The sequence below is a fragment of the Erithacus rubecula genome, assembly GCF_903797595.1.
Source record: "Erithacus rubecula genome assembly, chromosome: 3".
NCBI lineage: Eukaryota > Metazoa > Chordata > Aves > Passeriformes > Muscicapidae > Erithacus > Erithacus rubecula.
The window spans coordinates 16,812,175-16,839,027 of NC_136689.1; the positions used below are offsets into that span (position 1 = coordinate 16,812,175).

Consider the following 26,853-nt stretch of genomic DNA (forward strand, 5'->3'; position numbering starts at 1 on the left):
CACCATTTTGTTGGTGGAGACACCTGGACAACTATTCAACTTGTGTGACAATAAGGAAAAAAATATAATTTTTTTTTTGCTTCAAAATACCAAAACATTTCCAAAATAAATAATGTACAGACTAATAGTCTAATTCTGGTGTTCAGAGAAGCTCAGTCTTTTGGATTTTTATAGCCACTGTCCCCTTGTTCCTCAGTAAAGCAAATCAATTGCAGCTATAGTGACATATTTGTGTTAAGCTATATTTCCACCATCCTAGAGATAATATTTTCCTGGTTATTCAAAGCTGTGAGAATACTCTCAGATCACCAACATAAGTACTGTTGTAGCTTAGCATCTTTTTACTGTTTAGAAGGCTTCAAGACTGTAGAAGATGTTAAGCTACAGGATGTCAAGCCTCTTTCCTCTCTGCACTGGACAAAAACATTCCATTTTAAAGACCAACTTACATCAGGTACTCAACCACAAGAACCTAGCCACAAATTTTTGACAAGAGAGTGGTTGCTATGTAACTGCAACTTCATGAATTTGTATCTTATAAATTTGAATTGCATTTTTATGTATAGATTTTTTAAGGAATTCAATCTTAAGAGATTCAAATATCTGATAAATCCCATCTTTCAAACACAAGACACCAACTGACAACACCAGCAATTCTGATACTTTTGTACCTAAATATTAACCATCTTGCTCCAGAGTTCTCAAGCACCTACCTGATAGGAGAGCTCATTAAATATTTTTGTAATAACCATTATTTTTACACACACACACACCTAATATATAGGTAGATAATGTACAGATAGTTATTACATATAATAAAAGCTTTCACATGAGGATGTGCTTTAGGTACACTTTAATGTTTTATTTTACTTCAGATTTCTAAGGGTCAGAAGTTCTATGTATAATCATGGTTCTTATCTGGTCTTTATGTAGCTTTTCTGTGAGTCATCTGCCCAGTTTTAGAACACTTGCATATTGTTATCTGCTTTATATTAGGACAAACAGAAGCACAAACAGCCCCCAATCAACATTAGAAACCACAATGCCTTTAAAGTAATGGTCTTTCATTGCAAGCAGCTGTTTACTAATAAACATCTACATGAGAAGCCTTTGAAGAAAAGGCTGTAGGAGAAAAACACAGTACTTTAATTAAAAAGAAAAAAAGAAAACATGTAACTAAAAGCACTTCTGAACAGAAAACATAAGTCTTTCTGGCATCCTTCCCAGCTAATACTTGATTCTATGCCCTATGTGATATTTTATATATCCTCATATTTGAACTACACCAACCATATTTTGTTTCTTCCTTCTACTGGTTTTTGCACTGCTCCCACAATGGTGTTACTATGTAAAGGAAACAGACCATACAGTGCTTTATGTTTTCTGTTTGTAACCTGATTGAGGAAGATGTTCAAAAAATTATCTAAAAGTCCTTAGGTATCTCAGTACTATTCATGAAACAGGGCAGGAACTTCAGAAATCTAAAGAATTCTCAATTTTGAACTGAGTTTTGTATGCTTTGTGTTGCCCCATAATGTGGGATTTTCAGTCTTGACCCTAAACTCTGAAAATGGTAATTTCTCTAGTTAGCTAACATCATTACAGTATCCACACTTATTAAGAACTGTGCAAACAAGAAGTTAGGATGGTCCTTCCTCACAGAACTTGAACTTTAAGAAGGAAATGATGGCAATGCACTACAGTTTTTGAGAAGACAAAACTATTCAAACACTGATCTTCCCTAACACTAACCCAGGATATTTACACTGTAGATTCCCACAGGGTGTGTTTTAAGTGTAAGCTTATCACCTTTAAAAATCGGTGGGAATTTTTAAGACACATGTCACCTGATCCATTTTAGACAGCTCCTTCAGGGTGAACACAGAGATTCCACTCCCTAAGGGGAGCCTCTCTTAATTAGCCAGATTGGCTGTGCTAAGCAGCCCTGCAGCTGCAGCTGTTAGTCCACCAAGATGCCATGGTAGGCACAGATCTCACAGAGGAATGTGTCAGTCGGCAACTGGGATTTAAAGGCAGAAAATCTCAAGGAGCAAACTTATTCATGCAGCTTGTTCAGGGCTTAATGGGTGCATAAAAGAAAGCAAAAGAAGCAAGCAGAGGAAACATGCTGTAAAACAAAGGAAAAAGTGTAATGGAGTGGGCAGGAGTAAATGAACTCTCTCAATTAGTTTGCTGGAAATAATACTTGGCAATGGAACTGAGAACTTCAGAGGAATGCCTAGTGCTACACCCTGTTCACAAAGAGAAAACAAAAGAAATCCACAAGGAAATTGTTCATATTTCACTAAGCCATCCCTATGAAAGCAATAAAAAAACATGCTCACAAGTATTATCTAAATTACCTTAACATACATAGCTTATGGATGTCATCAATGATCTGAACTTACTCTGAGCTTCACAGCTACCTGGGGGAATCATTCTGATCCTGTAAATCCTGAAGAACTGTTTAAATAACTGCAAACTCCCAAACATCTCATCATGTAAAAAAATCAGTGTCATCCTTCCTCGTTCAAGTGTCTCTTCTCAGTGTAAGTACACAGCTGTCCAAAAGGATCAAATTTCATCTTCCTAAGCCACTTCAGTTGTGATGGATCCCATACTGAAGTCTATAAACAGCCTTAGGTACATCGTTGGTTATGAACTGGTACATTTCCTAACCAACATCATTAAAATACAAAGCAGTTCACTGAACTTGAAAAACAGTAAAAAATTACTCTCCAGAGTGCAACATCTGGTATAAAGGAGAAGAAAAACACTGTTTTTAAGTGCAAGACATTTAAGAACTGGAGGCTAAACCAAAACCCATTAATCTATCTCCACCCCCATGTTCAAAATGAAAAACAGAAAAAATACCCTTTGGTGCTTCACATTAGGAAGATACAAATCCAAAATGTCTTCCATCTGTTTTGTTTGCTGTTTTTTAATAAAATAGCAAAATCACCCTGTTTTTTTTTTTTTCCTCTGCTCTCAGTAGAAATCCTGAAGGATATTTTCAGACCTGTAATTCCAAGGTTTTTACACTGTTCTCATCCCATGTTATTTGGATGCCTATCAAATTTAACTACTCTACCTCAATGAACCAGTATCTGAGTTTTTAAGATATTATTAAAATTATCATGACTAATTTTACATGTATCACAAATCTAACTGAATTTATGGAGCCAGGTGAGGAGGTAATTTCCTCAATCCTCCTGTAATAAACTCTTGACATCTCTGGTACATTTGTGAATAACTTTTCCAAGTTCCTGCTGTCCCCAGAAGCTGCCAGCAGCCACAGACCAGCCACCAGTGACAGCACTGGCCATGACCCCTCTGTCTCATCCTGCAGTACTGGCACAAGGAAATTGGGTGGATGTTGGACACACTGGCTTTAAACCACAGGGCAATTTCCTTTCACTGGAGAAATTCCTGCTGCCTTCTCAGAGCTTATGGCTCATCTGCATGGTCAGAGGAATGAGCTAAAATCCCACCTGCAATGCTCTGCAATGCTGGGAAGGCTCCTTGGCCACTGCCCCTTAACTCTCACTGCACAAACACTCATGCACACACCTTCAGTCACCTACTGATGTTGGATGAAGAGCCAAGAGCTTGTCCTTCCTGGGGCCGAGAAGTGTTTGAAGCTAGCAGATGGATATCCTTTTTCCTATCTAAATGCACCTCTGTTGTACTCACAGCTCTGAAGAACCACCTTTGGCTTATCTGGATAAGATTTTGTTCTATTTCTCCTTTTATTTTTCAGAGAAAGCCTTTACATCCTGGCACACCAGCTGATGTAGTTAACTTCACAAAACTTAAAATAGCTTCTGTAATAGATAGCTACTCTCTACATATTAAAACTGAGTATAAAGCTTGTTGCCACTTTGCTTTTAATATCCTTGTGTGCCAATGTCAAATTCTCTTATTTACACAACTTAAAGCCTTAAATTTTGGATATTTGTGACTGCAAACCAAGGGAGAAAGTGGATTTAACACTTGGGTTTGTTTTCCTAAAACAATGTCTGCCTCCATTTTAAACCAGCATCACATATTATAATACCAATCTCTTTTCAAATTCTCTACCAGCACTAGGTGTGGTGGAACACGTCTTTGCAAATTTTTTTTAAGATATTGAGTGAAATTTTTATGTCCATTTAAATCAGGAGCATGAGTTTTCTCAACTTTCAGCAAAGAAAAGAATTAAAAGTAAACACCTTTTAAGACTTGTTTCCCACAGTTGAAATTTCCTTATGCACAGTTGAGTAAGTCATGTCTCTCCATCCAGGTACAAACATGACTGCACACGTTAAACAGTAAAATTCTAACTGCTCCTCAGCATCTTGCCAACTTTCACTACAAATGGTGGGAAAGTTGTATCAATCTTATTAGAAAGAGGAAAATATTCTCAAGTCAAAAGTGCTATTGTTTCACTCTTGCAACACAACAACACAGAGACATGCCTTCAAGTAATATTTTTACTATTTAAAAGAATTACATGGACTTTTAAAGTGGTATGAACTCTTGTCCTCATATTAGCATCTTATAATCCAAACAGCTTTATGCTGTGCAAAATGCTTAACTGGCAGCAATCACCAATCTGCTCCTTAGCACACAGGGCCAAACTCCCCTCCTCTCCTACAAGAGACTTCCACAAAAATGCTGTGGGAGAAAGCTTTCCCATGGGAAAGGTCATGTGGTGATTCCACTGACCCTGGCCACTGGCACAAGAGGGACACAGGGTCACTGCTACCCGGACACAGCTGGCTGAAGTCCACAGGCTGTCCCTGACATTTCCCCAGACCCATTCATGCTTTTACAGCCATCCCTCCCCTCCACAGGCTCCCCAGCCTCACCACAATGAGGGGAGGAAGGAATCTTTTGGTATTTTATGAAGGAAATAGCTTAAAAGTACCATTTATATACAAATACGAGATTGTGTTAATTCAAATATACAACTTGCACACATTTCAGAAAAATATTTGGTAGCTGGCCTTACTTCAGTGCTCTCTGGCTGGAGGGAGCCATGCAAGCCAAGCACAAGTCCTGGAAATAAAGGGTACACCATAGACAATGTTGATCCCTTCTGCCTATGGAGAAATGTTCAGAATCCACCAGAGATTATAAAACTGAGGCTTCACCAAGTGGTGGAACAAAGCACAGGGTGAGTATTTGCACAGAGGATGATTAGTAAACATTGTGCTGGGTTTGTACCAGCAGTAGAGCCAAGGGGACAGAGAAAAAACACTTTAGCACTCCAGTGTGCTTTTCAAGGAGCTTTACAAACCAAATCCCTAAACATGTCATTTTAAAGGTCTTCCATAAGCATAGTGTTATTCCCAGTGCTCATATGGCACGAGCAATCCACAGCCTGGGAACTACAAGCAGAAATGATGACAACCCAGGTCAAGCATCAAGAAACAGTGGGAGCACATTTTTCATCAGGCACAAACCTCTGTACACAGCCTGGAGACTTTGTAGAGAACGTGACCCAAACTCAGTAAAGTACAGACAGAAACCCAGCACTGCATAACACATGTCAGGGTGCATTTTTGGTGTTGTTTTCAGCAGTAATTAATTGGCTGACTCCACCACCCACACCCTACAGGTGCGTTGTAGCTGTCAGCAAAGCTCAAAAAGCCTGTGTGAAACAATACTCAGCCCCACCAAGAACTCTAATAAAAGCAACTGTACACTTGACTCATTAGCACATACTCTGGATGCTTTGTTTTCTTTTAAATTATTTATACCATGACAGATGGAGAATTGAAAGTGACACGTAGACTAGACTCCTATTTTATGTCACAAAACATCCACTTCTTTTAAAAGAGAAGAACTGTAAGTTGAAATTAATATTATAGGGAGTTGAACATCCTCTTGATAGAAAGAAATGTTTTAGATCACAATTATCTGGGGGGGAAAAAAAAAACTTTTATCCTTTTCAAAATTTCAGTTCAAAGAGTGCTTCTTTTTATAAGGGCTTGAGGAACAATGTTTTGAGAGCAGAGCATAAGAGACTCAGTTTAACAAAGTATTTACCACATTAATGAATGAACTTCCATGCTCACAGACTTAGTTCTTCACTCATTGGCATAAATGTGGCAGACTTTTCATCTGAAACTGATCCGTATTTTCACAGTGTATATATTAAAGTAGGTACTCCTCATCAAACTATGATCATTTCCGTATTCCTCCTTTTGGCTGACACAAAATTTCTTCACAGCATTCCAGAAATTCTACTTCCAAAATTAGGAAATACCACTAAAACAAAGAGCTTTTTATTTTTTTTTTTTAAGGCAAAAATAAATAAATAATGCAAATTAAAGTTTAAAAAGGTATCTGATGAAACAGACAAAATTGAGATTGATTTGCTTCATTCTGACTGAAATTTCAGGGGGAAAAGAAAACAGGAAAGTGTTCTGAATTCTTGGCAATTGCATTTCTTTTTACTAATCCCCTTCCTCTGCATTCAAACACCAGTAAAAGACCATGGAGATTAATTTTTCTGCCTATTTTGCTGAGCCAATGCAGCTGACAGTGATATTGCAAACCTCTGGGGATCACCCACACAAAACTGTAAGGCCCACCACTGCAGCATGGGGAAAAATTAGTTTTTTCTCTTTATTGCTGTCAAGCTTGCTACAGTTCAATGCATAGTGGATATTTACAAATGCAAACTGTCTAGACTATACAAATATAAACTGGATAGAGGCCAGCACTTTTTTTTAACCTAGACTAGTATAATTTTTATTAACAATTTGGTTTCTCAAAACAGAAGGAAAAGGAAGGGAGGGAGGGAGGGAGGGAGGGGAGGGAGGGAGGGAGGGAGAGGGAGGGAGGGAGGGAGGGAGGGGAGGTGAGGGGAGGGAGGGAGGAAGGGAAGGAAGGAAAGGAAGGAAGGAAGGAAGGATAGGAAAGGAAGGAAGGAAAGAGAAGGAAGGAAGGAAGGAAGGAAGGAAGGAACGGAATGAAGGAAGGGGAAGGAAAAGAAAGGAAAGTAGGGAAGGAAGGAAGGAAGGAAGGAAGGAAGGAAGGAAGGAAGGAAGGAAGGAAGGAAGGAAGGAAGGAAGGAAGGAAGGAAGGAAGGAAGGAAGGAAGGAAGGAAGGAAGGAAGGAAGGAAGGAAGGAAGGAAGGAAGGAAGGAAGGAAGGAAGGAAGGAAGGAAGGAAGGAAGGAAGGAAGGAAGGAAGGAAGGAAGGAAGGAAGGAAGGAAGGAAGGAAGGAAGGAAGGAAGGAAGGGAAGGAAGGAAGGAAGGAAGGAAGGAAGGAGGAAGGAAGGAAGGAAGGAAGGAAGGAAGGAAGGAAGGAAGGAAGGAAGGAAGGAAGGAAGGAAGGAAGGAAGGAAGGAAGGAAGGAAGGAAGGAAGGAAGGAAGGAAGGAAGGAAGGAAGGAAGGAAGGAAGGAAGGAAGGAAGGAAGGAAGGAAGGAAGGAAGGAAGGAAGGAAGGAAGGAAGGGAAGGAAGGAAGGAAGGAAGGAAGGAAGGAAGGAAGGAAGGAAGGAAGGAAGGAAGGAAGGAAGGAAGGAAGGAAGGAAGGAAGGAAGGAAGGAAGGAAGGAAGGAAGGAAGGAAGGAAGGAAGGAAGAGGAAGGAAGGAAGGAAGGAAGGAAGGAAGGAAGGAAGGAAGGAAAAGGAAGGAAGGAAGGAAGGGAAGGAAGGAAGGAAAGGAAGGAAGGAAGAAGAAGGAAGGGAAGGAAGGAAGGAAGGACGGAAGGAAGGAAGGAAGGAAGGAAGGCAGGAAGGGGAAGGAAGGAAGGAAGGAAAGGAAGGAAGGAGGAGGAAGGAAGGAAGGAAGGAAGGAAGGAAGGAAGGAAGGAAGGAAAGGAAGGAAGGAAGGAAGGAAGGAAGGAAGGAAGGAAGGAAGGAAGGAAGGAAGGAAGGAAGGAAGGAAGGAAGGAAGGAAGGAAGGAAGGAAGGAAGGAAGGAAGGAAGGAAGGAAGGAAGGAAGGAAGAAGGAAGGAAGGACGGAAGGAAGGAAGGAAGGAAGGAAGGAGGAAGAGGAAGGAAGGAATGGAAGGTAAGGAAGGAAGGAAGGAAGGAAGGAAGGAGGAACGGAAGAGAAGGAAGGAAGGAAGGAAGGAAGGAAGGAAGGAAGGAAGGAAGATAGGAAGGAAGGAAGGAAGGAAGGAAGGAAGGGAAGGAAGAGGACGGACAGGAAGGAAGGAAGGAAGGAAGGAAGGAAGGAAGGACGAAGGAAGGAAGGAAGGATAGGAAGGAAGGAAGGAAGGAAGGAAGGAAGGAAGGAAGGACGGAAGGAAGGAAGGAAGGAAGGAAGAAGGAAGGAAGGAAGGAAGGAATGGACGGATAAGGAAGAAGGAAGGAAGGAAGAAGGAAGGAAGGAAGGAAGGAAGGAAGGAGGAAGGAAGGAAGGAGCCTAAAGAAAGCAAGCAGAGCTAGATTAGCTACTTTTACAACTGCCAGTACTACCAATTTATCCCTCACTTGAATGGAAATTGTAAATCACAAACACTTTAATTTTTGCTGATGGTTTCAATAAAGAAATTATGTATTCTTGTACACATGTATTTTAAGGTAGATACAGTTCAGATGGCTTCTGGAACCATTAAGTTAAATCCCAAAATATCCATACAGTGGAAAGATCAAAGAATGGGTCAGGTTGGAAGGGGCCACAGTGGTCATCTGGTCCCCCCTCCCTGCTCAAGCAGGGTCATCCTAGAGCACATTGCTCAGGATTGTGTTCTGGCAGTTCTGGAGTATCTCCAGGAGACTCCACAGCCTCTCTGGGCAATCTGTTCCTGTGCTCCCTCTCCCACACAGTAAAGAATTTCTCCAGGTGGAGCTTCCTGTCCCTCAGTTTCTGCCTGTAGCCTCTTATCCTGTTGTCTGGCACCAAGAAGAGCCTGGATGCATCTCCTTGGCATCCTCCCTTCAGATGCTTACAGTACTGAGGCTCCTCCTCAGAACCCCACACCACCTTCAGCTGGGCCACACACAGCCCCACTGCAGCCTGAATTCCCCAGGCACAGCCATACAGACCTCCTGTACATCACCTAGGGAATCCTTCCCAGCTACTAGAATTAAACTGCTCAGCACCACCAGCTTTGAGCAGCACTCACCCACCTCAGTCACTGGGTTCAAAATGCTCTCCTGCTGCTGCAATCAGCTTTGGTGCACAGCTTTGGTCCCCTCAACCACTTCTGAAACTGTGTGCCTTTCTGACAGATCCATGTTATGCCCCCAGTCTATTACACTACATAAGCAATATATTTCTTTACCTATTTTTTTTACATTCTGCTATGATTACAAGAGCAGATCAAGAATTATTTTCTGCTTAGAGGTTTCCCATATTACTTTAACATGAGCCTTCTCTTTTTTTTGACCCAAGTCCTAACAGAAATTTCTCATTCTTAGACTATGTCACTTTGTTCTTATTCTCCCTTGTCACCACCTTCCTTCAGACAGACAGACTCCCATTCCTCATTCTGCTGCGCCCACAAAAAATTGTCAAATAGTGCAAAGTTCCATTTTCAGGTATACTTCTATCCCTTGTGGAACCTTGCTCCAGTGAAGATTTTGGATTTTTTTTTGTCTCATCCTTACTCCAAAATAATTTGGTTGTGGGTCATTTCTTGATTGCTTCAAGGTGTACTGTAGTCTTGCCATGTTCAGAAAAATTTACTGTAGCCAGATCCATTTACTTGCAAGTGACAGTACATGAAGAATCAATGGGGGACTTTGGTGGTACCTTACAAAGTAACAATTTCAGGGCAGACCAATCCTGGGATACTTAACATTGCCAAAAGTGCTACTGCTGTAAGAAAGAACCTTCCCAAGGAATAACTGAGGCGAAATTCAAAGTTTTGGTCAAAGTAGAAAAGTCCTCTGAATTAAGGGCATCTAAGGCTGGGAATTTTTTGTTCTGGCAATCACACAGGCCTTTCTTGGGCTTCTTTATGATAACTGTATATTGGTATCCTTGCCGGGATAATAATAATAATAAATTATTAATATTCTAATTGTAAATGGCAAATACTATTTACCCTAACTCTACCTTAATTTTATTCACTGATTCTTTTTCCTTGCAATATTTTGCTTACTATTCTTATTTTTATCTTAAATTTTCAAGTAACCTAAATTTTTAAGCATTTTTTTTCCTAAAACAGCTCATTCTTATTGAGGTCCTACATTAAAAAGCAGCTGGGTCAAACTCAATTTCATATGAACAGCGCTTGAAATATTAAAATTGCATGAATAGCCAAGAGTCTCAGTTGCATAACCAGGGCCAAGGAGCAGCCAATAAGTCTCTGCCAATCACCCCTATTCATCAGCAACTTTTGTTTGACTAAAGCCTATCAGCTAGAAAAGCAACCTGTCATAGTTCAAAGATTTAGAGAGATGAAGAACCTCTTGCCTCCCTTGATAATTTGTCAGAATAATGAATCATTTCTATATGAAAAATACTGTGCATTACTCCTGATCTGAATCTGCCCAGCTCTCCAGCTATAACCTTTAGTTTCTGTTATGATTTTTATTGCTGTCCTAAAAAGCCAATATAAACTCAGTATATTTTCTCCTGCTTCCAGAGAATTGCATTTCTTAATCAAGGAGGATTTCTATTTTGATTGGGTCAATGGATAAAAAAATCACACTTCTCAGAGAGAAATAATTTCATGAGATCTCAAATCTTTTGGATGTCCTTCTGCAATGCCCCCATGGTTCAACATCCCTTCTACAGCAGGCATTCCTGTCACAATGCACATCCAGAGTTAGGGCTATCTTTGAGTCCTGATCACTGTCTTCCTGGAAAATAACTCCTTCTCCTTTTATGACAGCATCACACTAGGAACTCTTGTGAAAACAGAAGGATCAAAAGCTCCTCACAGCCCTTCCAGACTTACCATTTTCCAGAGTAGAATTTACCTTGTTCCTGAAAATTCCACTTGGAGAAGTGGTGGAAATTCCTCCACTGGCAATATTCAAGACTCAGCTTGATGGGTGTGGATAAACTAATCTAAAGCTCTGCTTTCCACAGAAGTTCAGATGCTACCCAGAGGTCCTTTTCAATTTAGGCTTTACTATGACACACAATCACACATTTGCTCAAATGCAGTTACTCCATTCTCCATTGAAATTTTCAAAAGCTAAGCCAAAACTTTACAAAGTCATGTGATCCTGTGGGTTTATAATGCCACTGCTGGTTCTTTCAATACCAACTTGGTATTTCTTTTAAAGCCTGTGAAAAGTTTTACCCACGTAGTATTGCAGTATATTGAACATTTATGTGCTCCATGTATTAACACCATTAATTGGCTCTACTCTTTAGCCCTAAAAAGTGACTCTGCAGGCTGCTGCAGGTTTCTGCACCCCCACAGCAGACTCACAGCAGGAACTGTGAGCAGAGTACACATTTGTCTGTGCACAAACACTGCACATTTCCTAAGGTGGTTACTTGAGTCTGACAGTTCATTACCTCTGGCTTTATCTCTCGACCCAAAGGATATGTTTATACATCTGACTAAATTCTTTCCTGGCCTGTTTCATTTGTAATTTTCTTTGTAAAATCACCATTCTCTCACTTGTCGCTCTTCACATCTTTACAGAACTGTTTGCCAAACTTCTTTGTCTATTTTTCTGATGAAGTACTGAAGAAACAAAAGATAATGTCATATTAAAATATGCTCTCTGGCTGGGAAACACTCTGGTTTTGTAGCAAGATATTGTGTACCTACTAGGACAATATGCCATACTCCTATGGCCAAAGATTGTATTGCAATTGTTGGCAGCTTAAGCAGAATGAATTTCTTCACCAAAGTCCAGATCCTATTAAAAAGAAAAATTTCTATAAAAGCTGCCTGTCAATATATTCCCAAGAACTGTTTCAAGAGATGACATTTTACATTCTTCTGTATGAAAAATCTTAACTTCTAGCTATATTTATCTCCTCCCAAATGAAACCATTTCACCACAAATTCACAAAAAACATATAATTAGATTGAGTACCAAACTCAAGCTGGCAAACTTAGTGAGAGCACTTTATTACCAAACTTTGAAGCAATCCAAGGATTTCTTCAAATGTTAAATGTCACCTACTTCTCTCTGTGCTAGTCCCAAGTGTCAGCAGTTCTCAAGGCACCCTGATAACTTTCCTTGGAATTTCTGCAGGGAAAAACCCAGAGTATGAACTTTCCCCTTTCCACTGCCTGTGTCTACAGATAAATCATATTCTTGATTTCAGTTTTCAAGAAGGAGGTGTAGAAATATGCTGGTATCATTGAGCAGGCCTAAAATCATGCCAGATGACCTGTTCCAGTAGTCCAGCCCTACTGGAGGCTAATACACCTCTGGCTACTCTACCAGGGATTAAGGCTGGGAGAAATCTCTATTTTTTTGATTTTTCATCATTCAGATAATTTCCTGCTACAAAGATCTCTATCCAGCTATCAAGACAATGATCCCATAGCACTTACTACTAGTAGTCTTTCTTTAAAGGTCACTGTACACTACAAATGATTTATGGCAGCCTGTAATGTAAGAGGGAAGACAAAAGAAACCCTGCTAAAGAAAAAGAAAAAAGGGAAACAACTGCATCATGGTTTACTCTAATTTTGTTTATCTAATACTGTGGCTGAACAAACTCTCAGAAGCTTTTTGGCCTGAGAAATAGTATCTGCAAATCTTTAAACAATGTACTTCTTAATGATTGGATTAACTCAAACTGCACAAACCCTCTTAGATTGAGATTGCACTGCTTTCATGTGAAGCAGCAAGGCAGTGTGTCAGAGAAATAAATAAAGATTTTGTCCTGTTGACTCTCAGCCTACCAATCATGGAAAAGGGGGCAAAAGGCCTTGTTATGTGGCCTGTGATCTTATCCCTTATCCTTTCTGACCAGTACAAACTGTCAGGAAAGAAATAGCTCTGCTGATAAGAAGGAATATCTCCCTCTCTTTTAAGTGGAAGTATAGTAGCTGTTCTCCTTCAAGTCAAACAGAGCTCATAGTGCAGTATTTATTTAAGAAATTTTCCAATATGATGAATTATTAACTTGTTTTGGTTGTATCTTTTTGGATTAGGCTGAGGAAAAGGAGTACAACTCCCACAATGTCTCCAGATCTCAGCATCACTCTTCTTTTGATCAGTACACTTTGGGCTTACAGAAGCAAATTGCAATCATATTATCAGTCAAAAAAAAAATACTGTTGAAAAACAGCACTTGTATTAACATTTTAATCAGATGCTTTTGAAATCATCTTCAATGAACAGCAGTAAACTCAAACACCCACCTGGGACAGCAAAGTCAGTTTGATGTTTGTATATTCCTGCTTACTGAGACCTTCCGACAGGAAGAGCTGGGTTATTAAAAAAACAACTGCCTGTGTATTTACATGGAGCTTTTAGGAAAGGCAATGGGAAAAACGGTGCCTTTTTACATTTCTGACAACCAACTTCACTTCCATAGGGGATATTTGAGCATATGCCTAATGTTGTCTGAAGCAGGGGCTTAAATGAGAAACAACTGGTTGATCCTCTTCTTAGATGAGAACAAAGTGACAGGAGAGATAAGAGAGATTGCATGGGCTGAGTCTGGGCAAATTTGTTCTTTGCAATGCTTCTTGGTGCCTGAGCTTTCAAGTGATCAAACAGCAGAGCAATGGTTATGACTGCTTACCTGTCTGTTATGAACAAGGGAACTGGAAATTCTCCCTTTATTTGTGAACCGAGGTAGTCTAGAAGTGGAAAAGATAAACTACATGCTTTTATTGAGCATGCTACAACAATATGCTCTTAACCTTGCAGCTGGTGCCAGTCATCAGTTTTCAAAAGGGTTTTAATGGTTTTGCTTTTCAGTGCAATACCCAACACACCTAGAATGGAGTCAAAGCAAAACACTCCTTGGCTCATCCAGGCATTTCTTCCCCTTATAACTCTTATTCAACTTTCCCTCCCTCCCGGATTTCAGATAAAATCACTTGAATCTGGCTGTTGCAACAGAACACCACCAGACTCTTTGCTGAATTTGGGTGAACAAATGTAGGTGATTTTGTGGGTTGGCAGAGACAGCAACACGAAATCAGGCTGGCTGTTCTAGTTAAATGAGCAGTCAAACAGTATGTAAGATTAGGTTTCCAAACATAGCTCCCTGCCATATATTGAGGTAAGTAAAACCAGATCATTGCCCTCGTCTCCACTGAAAGTATCTGAAGGCAGAATGAACATTGTGAAATTATGACTGCATTTTAAAAGACTTCTGAAAGATCACAGAACCCAGACGTATAAGAAAGTTTTCAAACCACAGGGAAGATAAGCTGAAAAACAATGCAGTAGTGGCTAGACAGACCTCGCTTGAAAGGCTTGATAACTTTTGTCTGACTACTTTTGCAGAGGAAGTTAGGAGTTAGAAAAGCTATTCTGTTCTCAAAATCTGTGTTCCTAAAATTAAAAAAAAAAAAAAAAAAAGACACAGAGAGAAGGACAATGACAAAAGCAAGACCTTTTGGCAGTATCCAGGGAAGTTTGACAAGTGGCAGCAGAAAGCACAGATCAAAAGACCATGCAAGTTCTTTTATTGTGGAAAATACCTGGAATTCCATGTTTATCTTACCACAATAAGCTACTCAATGGTTATCTAAACTGGCCTTGTTTTGCCAGGCAACTCAATACATCTGTAGGTTTTACCCCACATTAGTTTTAGTCTGGTGTGCTTAAAAGGCTACACAGCAACTCAATCTAATCTAGAAGTTTATGCACCTTCTTACTGTCATCAGAGAGAGTGATCACCGTAAGCAAAAATCTCTTTGGTATCAGTTCAGAATTACTTGCCCCAGATGCTACACCTAAAATCACCTTGCTGAGATACATCACAAAAAACCTAAGCCCAGTACTCTGACAGTACATCAGTAATAGGCATTGTGAAAAATCCACAAAAGTACATTAAAAAAACCCCAACTCTACAAGAGAAGCATCTCACAAGGACCTGAGTACTTGTGAGCCTTTATTTTTTTTCCTTCATTTCCTTAGTTCTCCTTTTACAAATTATGGAAAGTTGCCTTAAATTCCAAGCTGGCTTGGCTTGTATCAGCAACAAAGAAATCTGTCTAACATATTATAAGGGGAACTACTCTTGGCAAAATAATGCCTCTGAGATAGGTTTAAGTCATGCAGAAACAAGACTGAACTTGTGAGTTCATGGTTTCTTTAAAACAAACCAATACCTGCTGTCACAGCAGAAGGAAAAAAGATATGTCAAGTCCAAAATATTACAGCAGAAGCTAAAGAAGACATGAGAAAAAAAGTAGCTCACTCATCTTCACTATTCAAGTATCTTCAGAGTAGAAGTCTACTGTTTTCTAACCCTTCAATTCAGAAGAGGCCCACAAAGTCCAGAGTCCTGGAAGACTTCCAGTAAAAAGATTAAACCCTGCATATAAACATTCTCTATAATTAGAGAAGAAAGCATCTTGGTTTTTGAATAGCATACGACAAATTTTGAAACCATGAGATAACATCAAATTGTATTTTAACATGGTTCAAGAGAAGCTTTTCTTCTGTAGACTGTCAGTTTCCCTCTTTAAAACATCTGATAAATACTGCAGTAATGTAACGTTTTTTCCACCTCTCAAAATTAGCCTAGAAACATGTCTGGACAATAGGATAATAATAATGAACACTTAAGGACATTCCTTCTTACAGGGAGCAACAGCCTACCCAAAAGCTTCCACTGCCTCTTACACAAGCCCCACAGAAGAAAGCCTTGGCTCTTTATCACAGCTGTACCTGGCTTGCAGGAGAATCACCAGAGGAGCAGCAAAGAGCTGAGAGGTTCCTTTTCCTTCTTGGTGGGTTCACAGGAGCACGAGGGGCTCCCTGGTCCCCAAAAGCCATCCCCTCAGTATCAGCCTGTCACCAGCATGGAAGGGCAGAAGCAGGAGCAGCACAGGTGCCTCTTCCTCCCGGTGCAGCTTTTCCACAGGTGTGCACATGCGGCAGAGCCTCATCTGATGAGCAGCTTCATTACACATCCGGGTGTAGGAGTGTCACATATACAATATACTGGTTTCTCATGGTTGCATGGTCGCACACGGGTGGGGATTGAGCAAATACATTCACACATGGGCTGGAAACTACCCTTTTGTGACAGGATTAGTGCCCAAGACCAAGGAGGTCACAACTTAGCAATGAAGGAAGAGGGTAAAATACATACAGTGAGAAGACATGAAAGAGCAATTGGAGTAATACAAATATTTAATGCTGCGGTGAATATATTGGATTAAGCTACAGCAAGAACCAAGTGTTATACGTGACCTCTGCAGTGGTCCTGCATCACTGGAAGCTATTCACTGGCCTCATGAAGAAACCCGACTCCCCTGGCTGTGTGTTGCGGGCTGAGGACGGGATGAAGGCAGTTGCTCAGGCGGGATCAGGCTGTGCCAGGAGCCCGTGCAGCAGCGCCTGGCAGCCGCGGGTGTGCGGAGCTGCGAGCCCGGCGCGCCGGGAGCCGCCGCCGCGGCAGGTGCCCGCCCGGGAGCGCGGCTGCAACCTCCGGTGTGCGAACACTCGGCGAAAATAAAATACAAGGGAAGTACACACGAGCCAGGAATTCAATGCCTGCATCTGATATCAGAGGAAGAGCACGTCGGTCAGACAATCCGCTGGGGGTACGAGCCAACTGTACCCTGGTCAGCAGGAACATTTTATTGACATCGATACCAGCACCACGAGGGCCAAGAAAAACATTCTGTGGTCTGCGCCTCCTTGCTCCACCCCATCCCACCCTTCTGCGATGTTCTGAAGGGAGAGGCTCTACACTGACCTCCAGAAGGGCTGGATGCTGTTTCTATCACATATTTTCATTTAAATTCCCCAGTGACAGATACCACACTAATTGCCTCTGGTAGAGCGGAGTCCCTGGTCTGTGCATGCAAGAGGCTGGCAGGATATCCATCCTGCTCCCAGTGCTGGACCTAGCATTAGCCAAAACGATGGCAGCTTGGATTAGAAGCTGAAAACAAATTGGAACAATAGAGATCCTCTAAAAAAACCAAAAATGCTGCAGTAGTTACTGATAAATCATGGTAATTGCATTACTGTGGTGATCCCATTCTCAGAACAGAAGAATACAGAGGCTCTGTATATCTTCTGTGTTCTACCCCACATCCCTGGAGAGTAGACGTTGACATAATGTTGTCTGTTTAATGCAAAGCTATGATACAATTTTAATATGAAATAGCTTTATAAAAAAAATAAAGATCATGTGATATCCATAATGAAGAAGTGATATTGGCGCACAGTATATGTGAGGTTTTGAAGTAGGTTTTTCTATTTTAGGGAAATATAGATATATAAGTATATATAAGTAGATCAAGAATTTACTAAAATTATCACTTCTCTGTAAAAAGGAAAAAAGAAAATAAACACTTTGTTTAGATCTACAAGTAATTTTATAACTGTTCTAATTCTTTGGGTACACTTTTTAAATGGAAGCATTTATGTTACAAGTGTACTTTTAATTAATTTTTTACACTATCCTGAAAAATAATTCTTCCTTCAAAAAAATACTTACTATCACTTAAATCAACCAACCACTGTCATGCAATGGTTTATTTGTTCAGCCAATGGGAAATAAGTGACATTTCTTTTTACTTATTCTAATCAAAGTCAAATATTTGCTCCTTCTGTGAGTATTTTCCTACTAATTACAACAGTCTGATGTATAGTATTTTGTGTTACTAAAAATAGGGCTATAAATTAATAAATGCAGCTAAAATTATGCTTTCAAAGCACAGTGGAAGAAAGCCCAAAGCTCATACATAAACATTGACAGCAGGTCTGTTTCCAAACTTTAGACACCCACATACCCACAACATAGGTGCAAATTGGAAAAGTCTCTGCTTGTTCATCTGGCAGGAAGTGTATCTGAAATGAACATATCATGTAGGACTTAAAAGCAGAGTCAACTTCTTTCAAATGAAAAAACAAACCTTTAACTCTGTTTTTCCACTCTACATTTTCCTCTTGCTGCCTTCCTCTTCTCTTGAAGAACAGATATCTCCCTCCAGACTGAAGAAATATTTATCTTCAATTGAAATTTAAGTATAACTAGTTTTTCTCTTTTGAATGAAATAATTGCAATGAAGACAGTTTATTACAGGTATGTGTAAGAAATGTGTAAGAAACTCCTTACAAGCTGAAAAAGTCTTAATTGAGTCCTGGAATTTCCAGTCATGAGCCATTAACACAGCCAAGAATTCAGCAATATAAAACTGAGCTGGACATTCATGTAGGTATCAGGAAGATCCAGTCTTACAACTAGAAAGATCATTTTGGAAGATAAATCTCACAGTGTGGAACAAAATAATCTGTAACTACTAAAGATCAGAACATACATGATGACTGATTATCCCACATTCATCACCTGACAGGTGTTAAGAAATCACCCTTACGAGGCAGAACTCATGGTGAAAAACATATTATTGGTCTTCTGGATTTTGTAATCCAAAGATTACCAAAGATAACCTAAGAGAACAGCTTCGCTCTTCCTTTACTTAATAACTAATTTGGAATTTTAGACTTTTTTTAAGTGAAGTACACCTGTGGCAGTGTATTGATCAGCCAGTGAAAATCTTTCCTAAACTGAAGGAAATGACACTGCTCAGTGCTTACTAAAGCAGCAATCTCCTAGTGAATAACTGGAATCACTACAATCCCCTGCACAACAGGCCACACAAAATACAGTAGCACAAAAGGTACTAATAGGGACAAAAAATCCACAAGACCAAAAGAGGACCCTTCAGAAGATTCTTGACCAACCCAAAGTCCCTGCATAGCCTTGCTATGTCAAGATGGAGAAATTGATACCACAGATTCTAATTTACTGAACTGGCACAATTACCATGACTGGGTGAATGTTAAAAATGTATATTTTAGGGGCTCACATTTTAGACTCACAGGTGTTGGCCAAAATTTTACCAATAGCACTGTTTTTCCTGGTGTATTGAACTCATTTGAAGAGAAAGAAAATTGGAATATATGCACATAAGCAATTCGTTTGCCTTATTTACTCTTGTTCTCCTATTTGAGCCCAGAAAAGACATTTAAATCCCAGTGATTATGGTTAAACAAAACCAGTTCATCAGGTGACTTCAGTGCAACTTGCCTTTGTTAGAATATCAACTAAAAAAATGCTGTAAAGCAGCAGCAATAGTCCAGAGGTGCATTTACTTTGCTAATGACTGGCATAAATATATGCTCCTATCCCAACTGATGTGCAAATAGCAAAAAAGTGGATCCCAGTGAGAAGCTAACAGAATTATTCAGCTGCAATAAGAACAACCCAAGCATATTCATAGCCATTTGAGGGAAATGTTTTTTGGATACATCAAATTCACCAGTTCTGAGGCTAATCACAGGTTAGAGAGGGAGTCTTGACCAACAGCCAGGGATGTCACACTGTCACCTCAGCACTATCACCAGCACAACCTGTTGCCCTCACCCAACACCTCTGCCTGGCTGTGATCATCTGCCAGACAAGTGCTCCTCACACCTTCTGCAGCACCTCCAGAGCTATGGCCAAGTGAGAACACCTGCTCAAAACCAGCGTGGCCAAAAGTGTCTGTAGTCCAGAGACTGCAGGCCTTCATTATGAATTCCATCACAAACTTATTGTACTCTCACAAGTAAATAAGGGGCTTGAAATTAATTTCGGGATTTAAGGATCACCGACAAGTCCCATCTGGAATGGTGTCCTCAGGATGCTGCTCATCCCTGTGCTGGGCAGGAAGCAACTGGAGGTGCTTTGGTTTAAAGCAGAGCTGGAAGAGGAGGCAAAGCACCCTTTGTGCAGACACTCCTCCCCACCTGTGCAGAAGGAGCCCTGCTGCACTGAGCCCATCCCCCAGGCAGGACCCTGCTGAGTGTCTGGGTGCAGCTTTTGGCAGCCATCGACAGAGGCAGCCCAGAAAGAACAAGGGCTAAACCCAACAAAAACACCCCTGTAAATGCCTCAGGACATTTTGGGCCAGAAAAGCTTAAGTTTCTGAAACCTAAGGAATCTCAGGTGTTTACAATAACTGGGAGAGGTTTCCATGGGCAACACTTTTGAAGGCAGTTGCCTGAAATATGCTTTAAGGGATACCAAAGTCCTAGATTCTTTACTGGATTTAACAATAGGTACCAGAACAAGATTACTGCAGGCATTTACTCAGTCAACTGAATACAAAGCATTCTAAAATTACTTTTGCTTGTCATAAAATAAGATTGGAAAAATATATGTATAAAATTCACATGAACAAAGGTAAGTACGAACAACTACCTGAGACTTCTGAGTTACAAACAATACACAGTATTTGAAATGCAGAGGCGTTGCCACAGAAAAAAAGTTACTAATCCTGTTGGGGCAAAGTAACAGCAATGGTGTGTGGTTTGCATGGGGGAGGGAAGGAAAAAGAAAGAAATTGATTTATTAGTCTGCAGCTTTGTTTTGTTTGCTTTTTCAAGAAAACTCCAGCTTTTCAAATTACTTTTAACTGATAGATATAAATGAAGAAACTTATATTTATCAAAGCAAGTATTAACAATCTAGTTAAACTTCATTTACTCTCAGATACCTTGGGGCTAGTAGTTTAATATGTACCTTAATAGGCTGTCTTACTTTTGTAAACTAGAGGGTAAAATTGAAAGACTTTCCACTGAGACACTCTATTAGGAATATTCTTCTTCCTCAGCATTTTCACTTTGAGTGAATGCAAAGTAAATCCAGCTCTTTGTTCATTTATCTATCAAGCTATTTATAAATATCTTGCAATCACAGCATTATCTGGGGACTAAAGAGCATGTTTCAACTCAAAACAAATGGACATGTCATCTCATGTCCTTTCATAAACAAAAGCTAAGGGCTTGGAATCCAGCAGAGATTCAACATCATGATCATGTTGCATATGTTCATTTTCATAGATTTTCTTAGGTGCTCGTAACAAGTAAAATAGGAGCAGTTGCCCTTAACTTAAGGTGGCCCTGGAAAGCAATGAATTGTAGCACCTGCCCAGGGACAGGACTGCTCTCTCACCAGCCAGGGAAGCAATACCCATTGGTGGAGAGGAGGCAGAAACTCACAGAAATCACCTCCAACAACTTCTGAAACTTCACTTTTCCCCCACACAAAGACCTACAGCCTATGCCAACACAACAGCAAGTTCTGGCCATGTGACACTGATTTCTCAGATGCAAAGAGGCATTTATTGGTGACATGTTAGGTACAGCAGCATGTGAACCAAGGGGTGATTCCACAAAATGGATGTGCCCAACGAGAAAAAATTGCAGCATATCCAGATTAAAATCACATTCTTCACATTTTAAAACTGAATGTAATTCTTATCTCTGTCTTTTAACTTGCACAGACCAAAGAAGTGCTCATGCAGTACTAACACTAAATCAGTTTCTCCCCATTCCATGGCATCAACCAGCAACCGTGTAATGAACGCAAAATACACCAGTTCATTTTACACATTATTATTTGTACATAAGCAAGTACTAAACAACTAACACTCAGACTCTGGGAAAAAGTTTTAAATTAAATTAATTCTAAAAAATTTCCATTAATAACTCGGTTTCAAGATGTAACTGGGAGTAAAAGAAAGAGATTTGTGACTAAAACAAATAAATAAATTTAAAGTTTTTTAAGTGATTTCTTAACTTCTAGTGCTTTCAGTTCTTTCACTTTAAAAGTCACCACACATTCCAAAAAATGTTTATTTAACCTTGCCTAATCAAGCAATGCAGAATATCAGAAAACCTTTATACCCTGTTTTTTCACCTGGAATTAAACAATGTGCATACCATATTCTGCAAGCTCCTCATTCCCTAAATCCTACTGAGGATCTACACGGAAGAGAAGTTGCTCTCAAGTTTACATCTCTCAGTAGTCTCAGGCAGAACACTGCTGTTGGTCTGTTTCCCCGTTTTTCGGCCGGGGCGTTGTCCCCGCGCTCTCCCACCCAGACCTACCCGTTTCATTCCGCACGGAGCGTCCGGAGCCCGGCGGGCGCTGCCGCCGCTACCGCCGAGCCGAGCCGGGGCCAGCCCGCACCCACTGCTGCTCGCTGCATCTCCTGGCTGATGGGAGCTTGCAAACTCAGAGCACAGGGCGTTTGCTGTCTCTCCAGAGGGACTGAAACTATCCCCTTTTGTTTGTACCTCAAATCCCAAAGTCCCAATAGCCTTTCTGTTGTTCGACTTTCACCTCCAAATATGTTTACCCTCTACTAATGTACTTTTACACAAGGAAAAAAAATCTACTAAGAAGTGCTGAAATGTTACCTGTGATATCAAAACATATACTCAAAGTCAGTTTAACCAACTGATACTGCGATTCATGTAAAAAACAAAAAGCTTCAGTATTTTAACAGATATCAAATCCTGCAATAAATGCTGTTGTAATTTTAGGGTTCTATTTTAACAGTTAAAGGAGAGACATCTGGCAATAATCTACAAATAAATACAGTGTCTCAATTCTTAGTTTCTCCTCCAAAACACTACCTAGGAAATTTTTGCAGCATGATTCATATAATCAACATGATACATTACAATGCCTTGCAAATCATTCTGAATTCTTAGTCCATTCAATAAAGAACTCATTTTTGAAAGAGAAAAGGGAACATGCCCTGCCAGAAAACTTGCTTTATTGACTCAGCCCTGCTGCCAGCAGGAACGTGGTGAAGCAAACTCCACGATTTCAAAAGCATTTTTTCACAGCAAGGGCAGAAACAGAAAGAGGCTTATTTACCGAAATGTGAGATTCCACAGGTGAGGCCAGAGACAGTCTGAAATCCTCTTCTTTTAGTTCCAAAAGTTTTAATTTACGATGAAGTCTGTAATAATCCTTTCAAGCTGCCAGGTAGAAAGCACGCCATATCTCAGCCGTGTTTCCTTTCGCCCTTTTGCAGAGTAACTTTGTTATTTGCATAAAGCTTAGTCCTGGCCTATGGGACTTTTGGAACATCTACATGTTAGATTAGCTGTCTTGACATGCTCTATCAAGCATGACATCATGGATCTCCATGGTAACCTTGGCCACACCTGCCCAGATGCCAGAGTTACCTGTCATGTTCAGATCTAAATGAACATAACAAAAAAACCCCAACCACCATTTTCTCGGCAATCAGCCCTGCAAAGGCACCGGAAGGATTTGGGTTTTGTTTTTAATTGATTGAAATCTAGTTTCGTTTGCCAAGAAAATTTCTTCTCCACGGAGCGCTGCCTGAAGCACTAGAGCTGCTCCTGACCCTTCCACACCTCCCAGCCTATTTCCTAGTCAAACAACAACTGAAGAAAGCTGTGGCAAACTTCTTCCAGCTCACTTTCTTACCCCAGGCTCATAAGCTTCTGCTCAGAAAAACTTCTACGCATTCATTTTTGTTCTCTGCCCCTCAGAAAGGCTTTTTTAGAGGTGACTTGTAAAACAGGTTCACAGCAAGGATTACCCCCTCCCATTGCCAGGTTAGCATTTTAACCCCTTAATTGCTAACTCCTTTTCATGCTTGCAGCTACAGACCCAGCTTTTACACTTGTTCTTGATCTCTTTCTCTGCTGACCAGAGTGAACCTCACCTAAGCAAGTGACTGTGTCCTTCCATGAGTTCCACAGCAGATGATTCACACTGTCTGAAACTGAAGACATCCCAGACTGTTTCCTTCTTGCTTTCTTTGCTTTCTTTCTAACTTCCCTGGGGATCACATTAGCACCTTCCTTTCATTACCACATATGAGACATCCTTGGCAGAGGTAAGGTATTTAAAGCTCCTGCAGAAACTTGCATTACCTAAAAAAAAAGATTTTGTTCCTCTGCTTTACAGGCTTCCAGGTGGAGGGAGCTCTGGTGCCCAGCTGTGGACTTAGAAAAGTGAAAAGCTGCAATGTCAGGGCAAGCTGCTGGGCTGTGGGTGACAGAGCTGTGGCCATTGGGTGCTGCATTTTCCCATGCTGGGGTGCACAAGGCATGTCTGCACCCCCCAGGTTGCTGCAAAGTCATGCTGCAGTTTACCACAGACAGCTTAGCTGCAGGCTATTTGCCTTGCTGGATTATCCCAAGCCCCTTGTGCAAATAAAGATGGTCCCTGCCTCTGTGAGCCTTCCTTTCCAGAACACGATATCACAAACAAGGCAACAAACCTTTGGAGGAGAAATGATCTGTGTGCACAGCTGGGAGGTTTCAGGTCATCATATTAGCTAACCATCAGTAATCCCTGCTGGCATTTTACCTGGCCATGATTGTACTTCTGATTTGTGGCAGATTATCAGGAGCAGAAATGGGTCCTCAGGAGGCACATCCAGGGAGGGATTTATCTGAATAAATGAAGCCTGGAGGAAACCATTAGTGCATAGTGGAAGATGCAGACAACATTCAGCTGCCCTTGCTGCTGGAAGTGATACAGTAGGATGTGGCAGCATCAAATATTTTTTTCCCTGATGTTTATTTCCTGCAAACAAGGAGTCAGTTTGCCATACTCAGATAATGATGGCTAAAATGGATAGGAGATGAATGTCCACATAGAAGAAACCAGACAATTACCAATCTTGATTTTCTATTACTTGTGGAGCTGACAGGGTTTAGAGCAACCTGAAAGAGAAATTATATGATATACCAGGGGCTACCTCCTGACTGTAAATACTGGGGTATTTTATGCTTCAGCTGCACCATTTGACAGAGAGATTAGAAAATGGTGTTCCATTAACTACCATCCTTGATACGTGCCCTACAGTGGGGAAATTCCCACCACAGACAATGTTGCCACTTTCCAGATATTAGCGCAGCTGAAAAAATAAGAAGGGAGAAAAGGAACCTGGAAAATAAATTGTGACATTTTAATTTAAAATGTGATACTTTAAATTATGTCTTCCCATCCATCTTACAAATTTTGTGATACATATGTTACATATACATATCTACTACATGTGCATGTAGCTTGTCTTCTATACCACTGCTACACACTCACATATATAAGGGTGGAAAAAAGGAAGCATGGATGCTAAACATACATATGCACCTTTCAATGTAAAATTATACTATAGTCTTATTCATGGAGTAGCTAAGAAATCACACATTATACCTACACATACATGCATATACACACAGCTGTGTATATATATATAACTTTATATTTATATACATATACCTATGTGGATCTATATACAGTTACATATAAACAGGTTTACACACCAAATACTGATACGTGGGCATGCACACAGAGACACAATTGGTAAGAAAATCCCCCTCTGAACTGTAATGCTATGATCATCATAGTCTTACTGCATCTGATGAGCCAGACAGTTGACACATCCCATGCCAACTAAGCAACTTCCTTACAATCAACTTGTATTACTTATTTCTGCATGTTTTCATGTGGTTTCAGTTCAGTTTATACTTTTTAAAGGAAGGCTGAATGGCTAGAATCTTCAGTATTTCATACTTTCAAGAAATACATTTTGATGCTCCAATAGTAGTTTTAAAGCTATTTTGTTTTGAAATTGTAAAAAACCTCATTATATACAACACATATAATACATATGTCTAATCACCAAAAAATAGAAGCAGGAGAATGAATTTTACCCTCAATAAATTAGCAAGGAAGACACATTTTAAACAAATATCAAGAGCAGTTACTGCATTCCTTCTGTAATTTACTGCCTTCAGAAAAGGCTCAAATTACAAAATGTGTAGGGTGTAATGTGTAGGGTGTAATGCTGTAGGCTGTTCAAACTAGGTTTGCAGTGTCTGCAACACTGGAACTAAATATTTACATGACTCCAAAAGATCTAATCTCTGGATTTCGCCCCCCTCCCACCCCCTTTATTTAATTTGTATGCTATCTTTATCCACCACCCAGCACATTCCACACAGTCACTAAAGTTCATGAAAGAGATAAGTGGGGAGGAAAAAAAATCAAGACTTAAAAAAAAAAAAGGAGCAAGACTGTTTAAAAATAAGGAATAGATCATCCTCATTAGAGCTGAAGTCTTGCAGCAATTTTAGCTGGATACAGATGGATTCTAACAGTGATACCACCTGGGATCTCTAGAGGCCCTGTAAAAGAGAAGTTCTAGGGGTGAGTTAACAAATTACAATCTTTCCAAACCTGTAACAGTCTGATCTTCAAAGCCTCTCAAGTATGCAAAGCTTCAAAGAAGCTTGGAATTCACTAAGAGCTTCCATAACAGAGCACAATGTTTCTCCAACTCATTTTTATTCCTTATTTACAAATTATTTGCTGTTAGTGCTGAAACATCTATAAACCACTAAGGAAAACAAACTTCTACAAAAAGGCTTGCTGACAATCATCTGTTAAACCGAGAATAATGAGCACAAGATTTTTTAGACCAAACTCCAAATTCCGATGCTTGATGGAAAATAATTAATTAAGGACTAGACTGTAGATTGCCTGAAGAGATTAAACTCAGTCATTGCACCCAAAACCAGAGTTAGGAAGAGATCCTTGCATGGCATTCCCTGAATTCAGAAGGTTGGCGTGCCAGCAGCCTCCACCTGCTCTGAGAAATACATCAGCATGTCACCTCTGCCCTGACCCCACATCTCCTGCTCGCTGCTGGAAAGCAACTGCAGGCAGAGGCACACCACCCTCAGGTATGCTGCTGACAGACAAATGTGGGTGTCAAAGCTCCCTGGAGGAGGCAGATAGTTATGGGTAAATCTGTTCTGTTTGCATTACAAAACTCAGAAATAGAAAAGAAAGTAAATGAAAGGGTAACGGAGCCAGCTAAAGCATACAGACACACTCTGCAGGTATTTTCTTTTCTCCCAGGCAGTGGTGCCAATACTGAAAGTGTAACAGAAGTTAGCAGCTGTTCCATATTTTCCCTACAGCTGTGAAAAATAGATTGAGACTCATATAC

General features: G+C 40.3%; 1 protein-coding gene across 11 annotated transcripts in view; it reads right to left on the bottom strand.

Annotated features, from left to right (window-relative positions):
* The window catches only part of KIAA1217, a 175,610-nt gene that overhangs the window by 143,039 nt on the left and 5,718 nt on the right, over nt 1-26,853 (bottom strand). Inside the window, exons 1-2 of one of the 11 annotated variants that reach the window (XM_079300592.1) lie at nt 23,313-23,331; nt 22,731-22,834 (exon numbers count right to left, since the gene is read on the bottom strand). The exons of the other annotated variants lie outside the window; for them this stretch is intronic. The gene's annotated coding sequence lies outside the window, so the exon portion shown is untranslated. Of the gene's footprint in view, nt 1-22,730; nt 22,835-23,312; nt 23,332-26,853 lie in introns of those variants that run through there. 11 annotated transcript variants of the gene reach the window in all.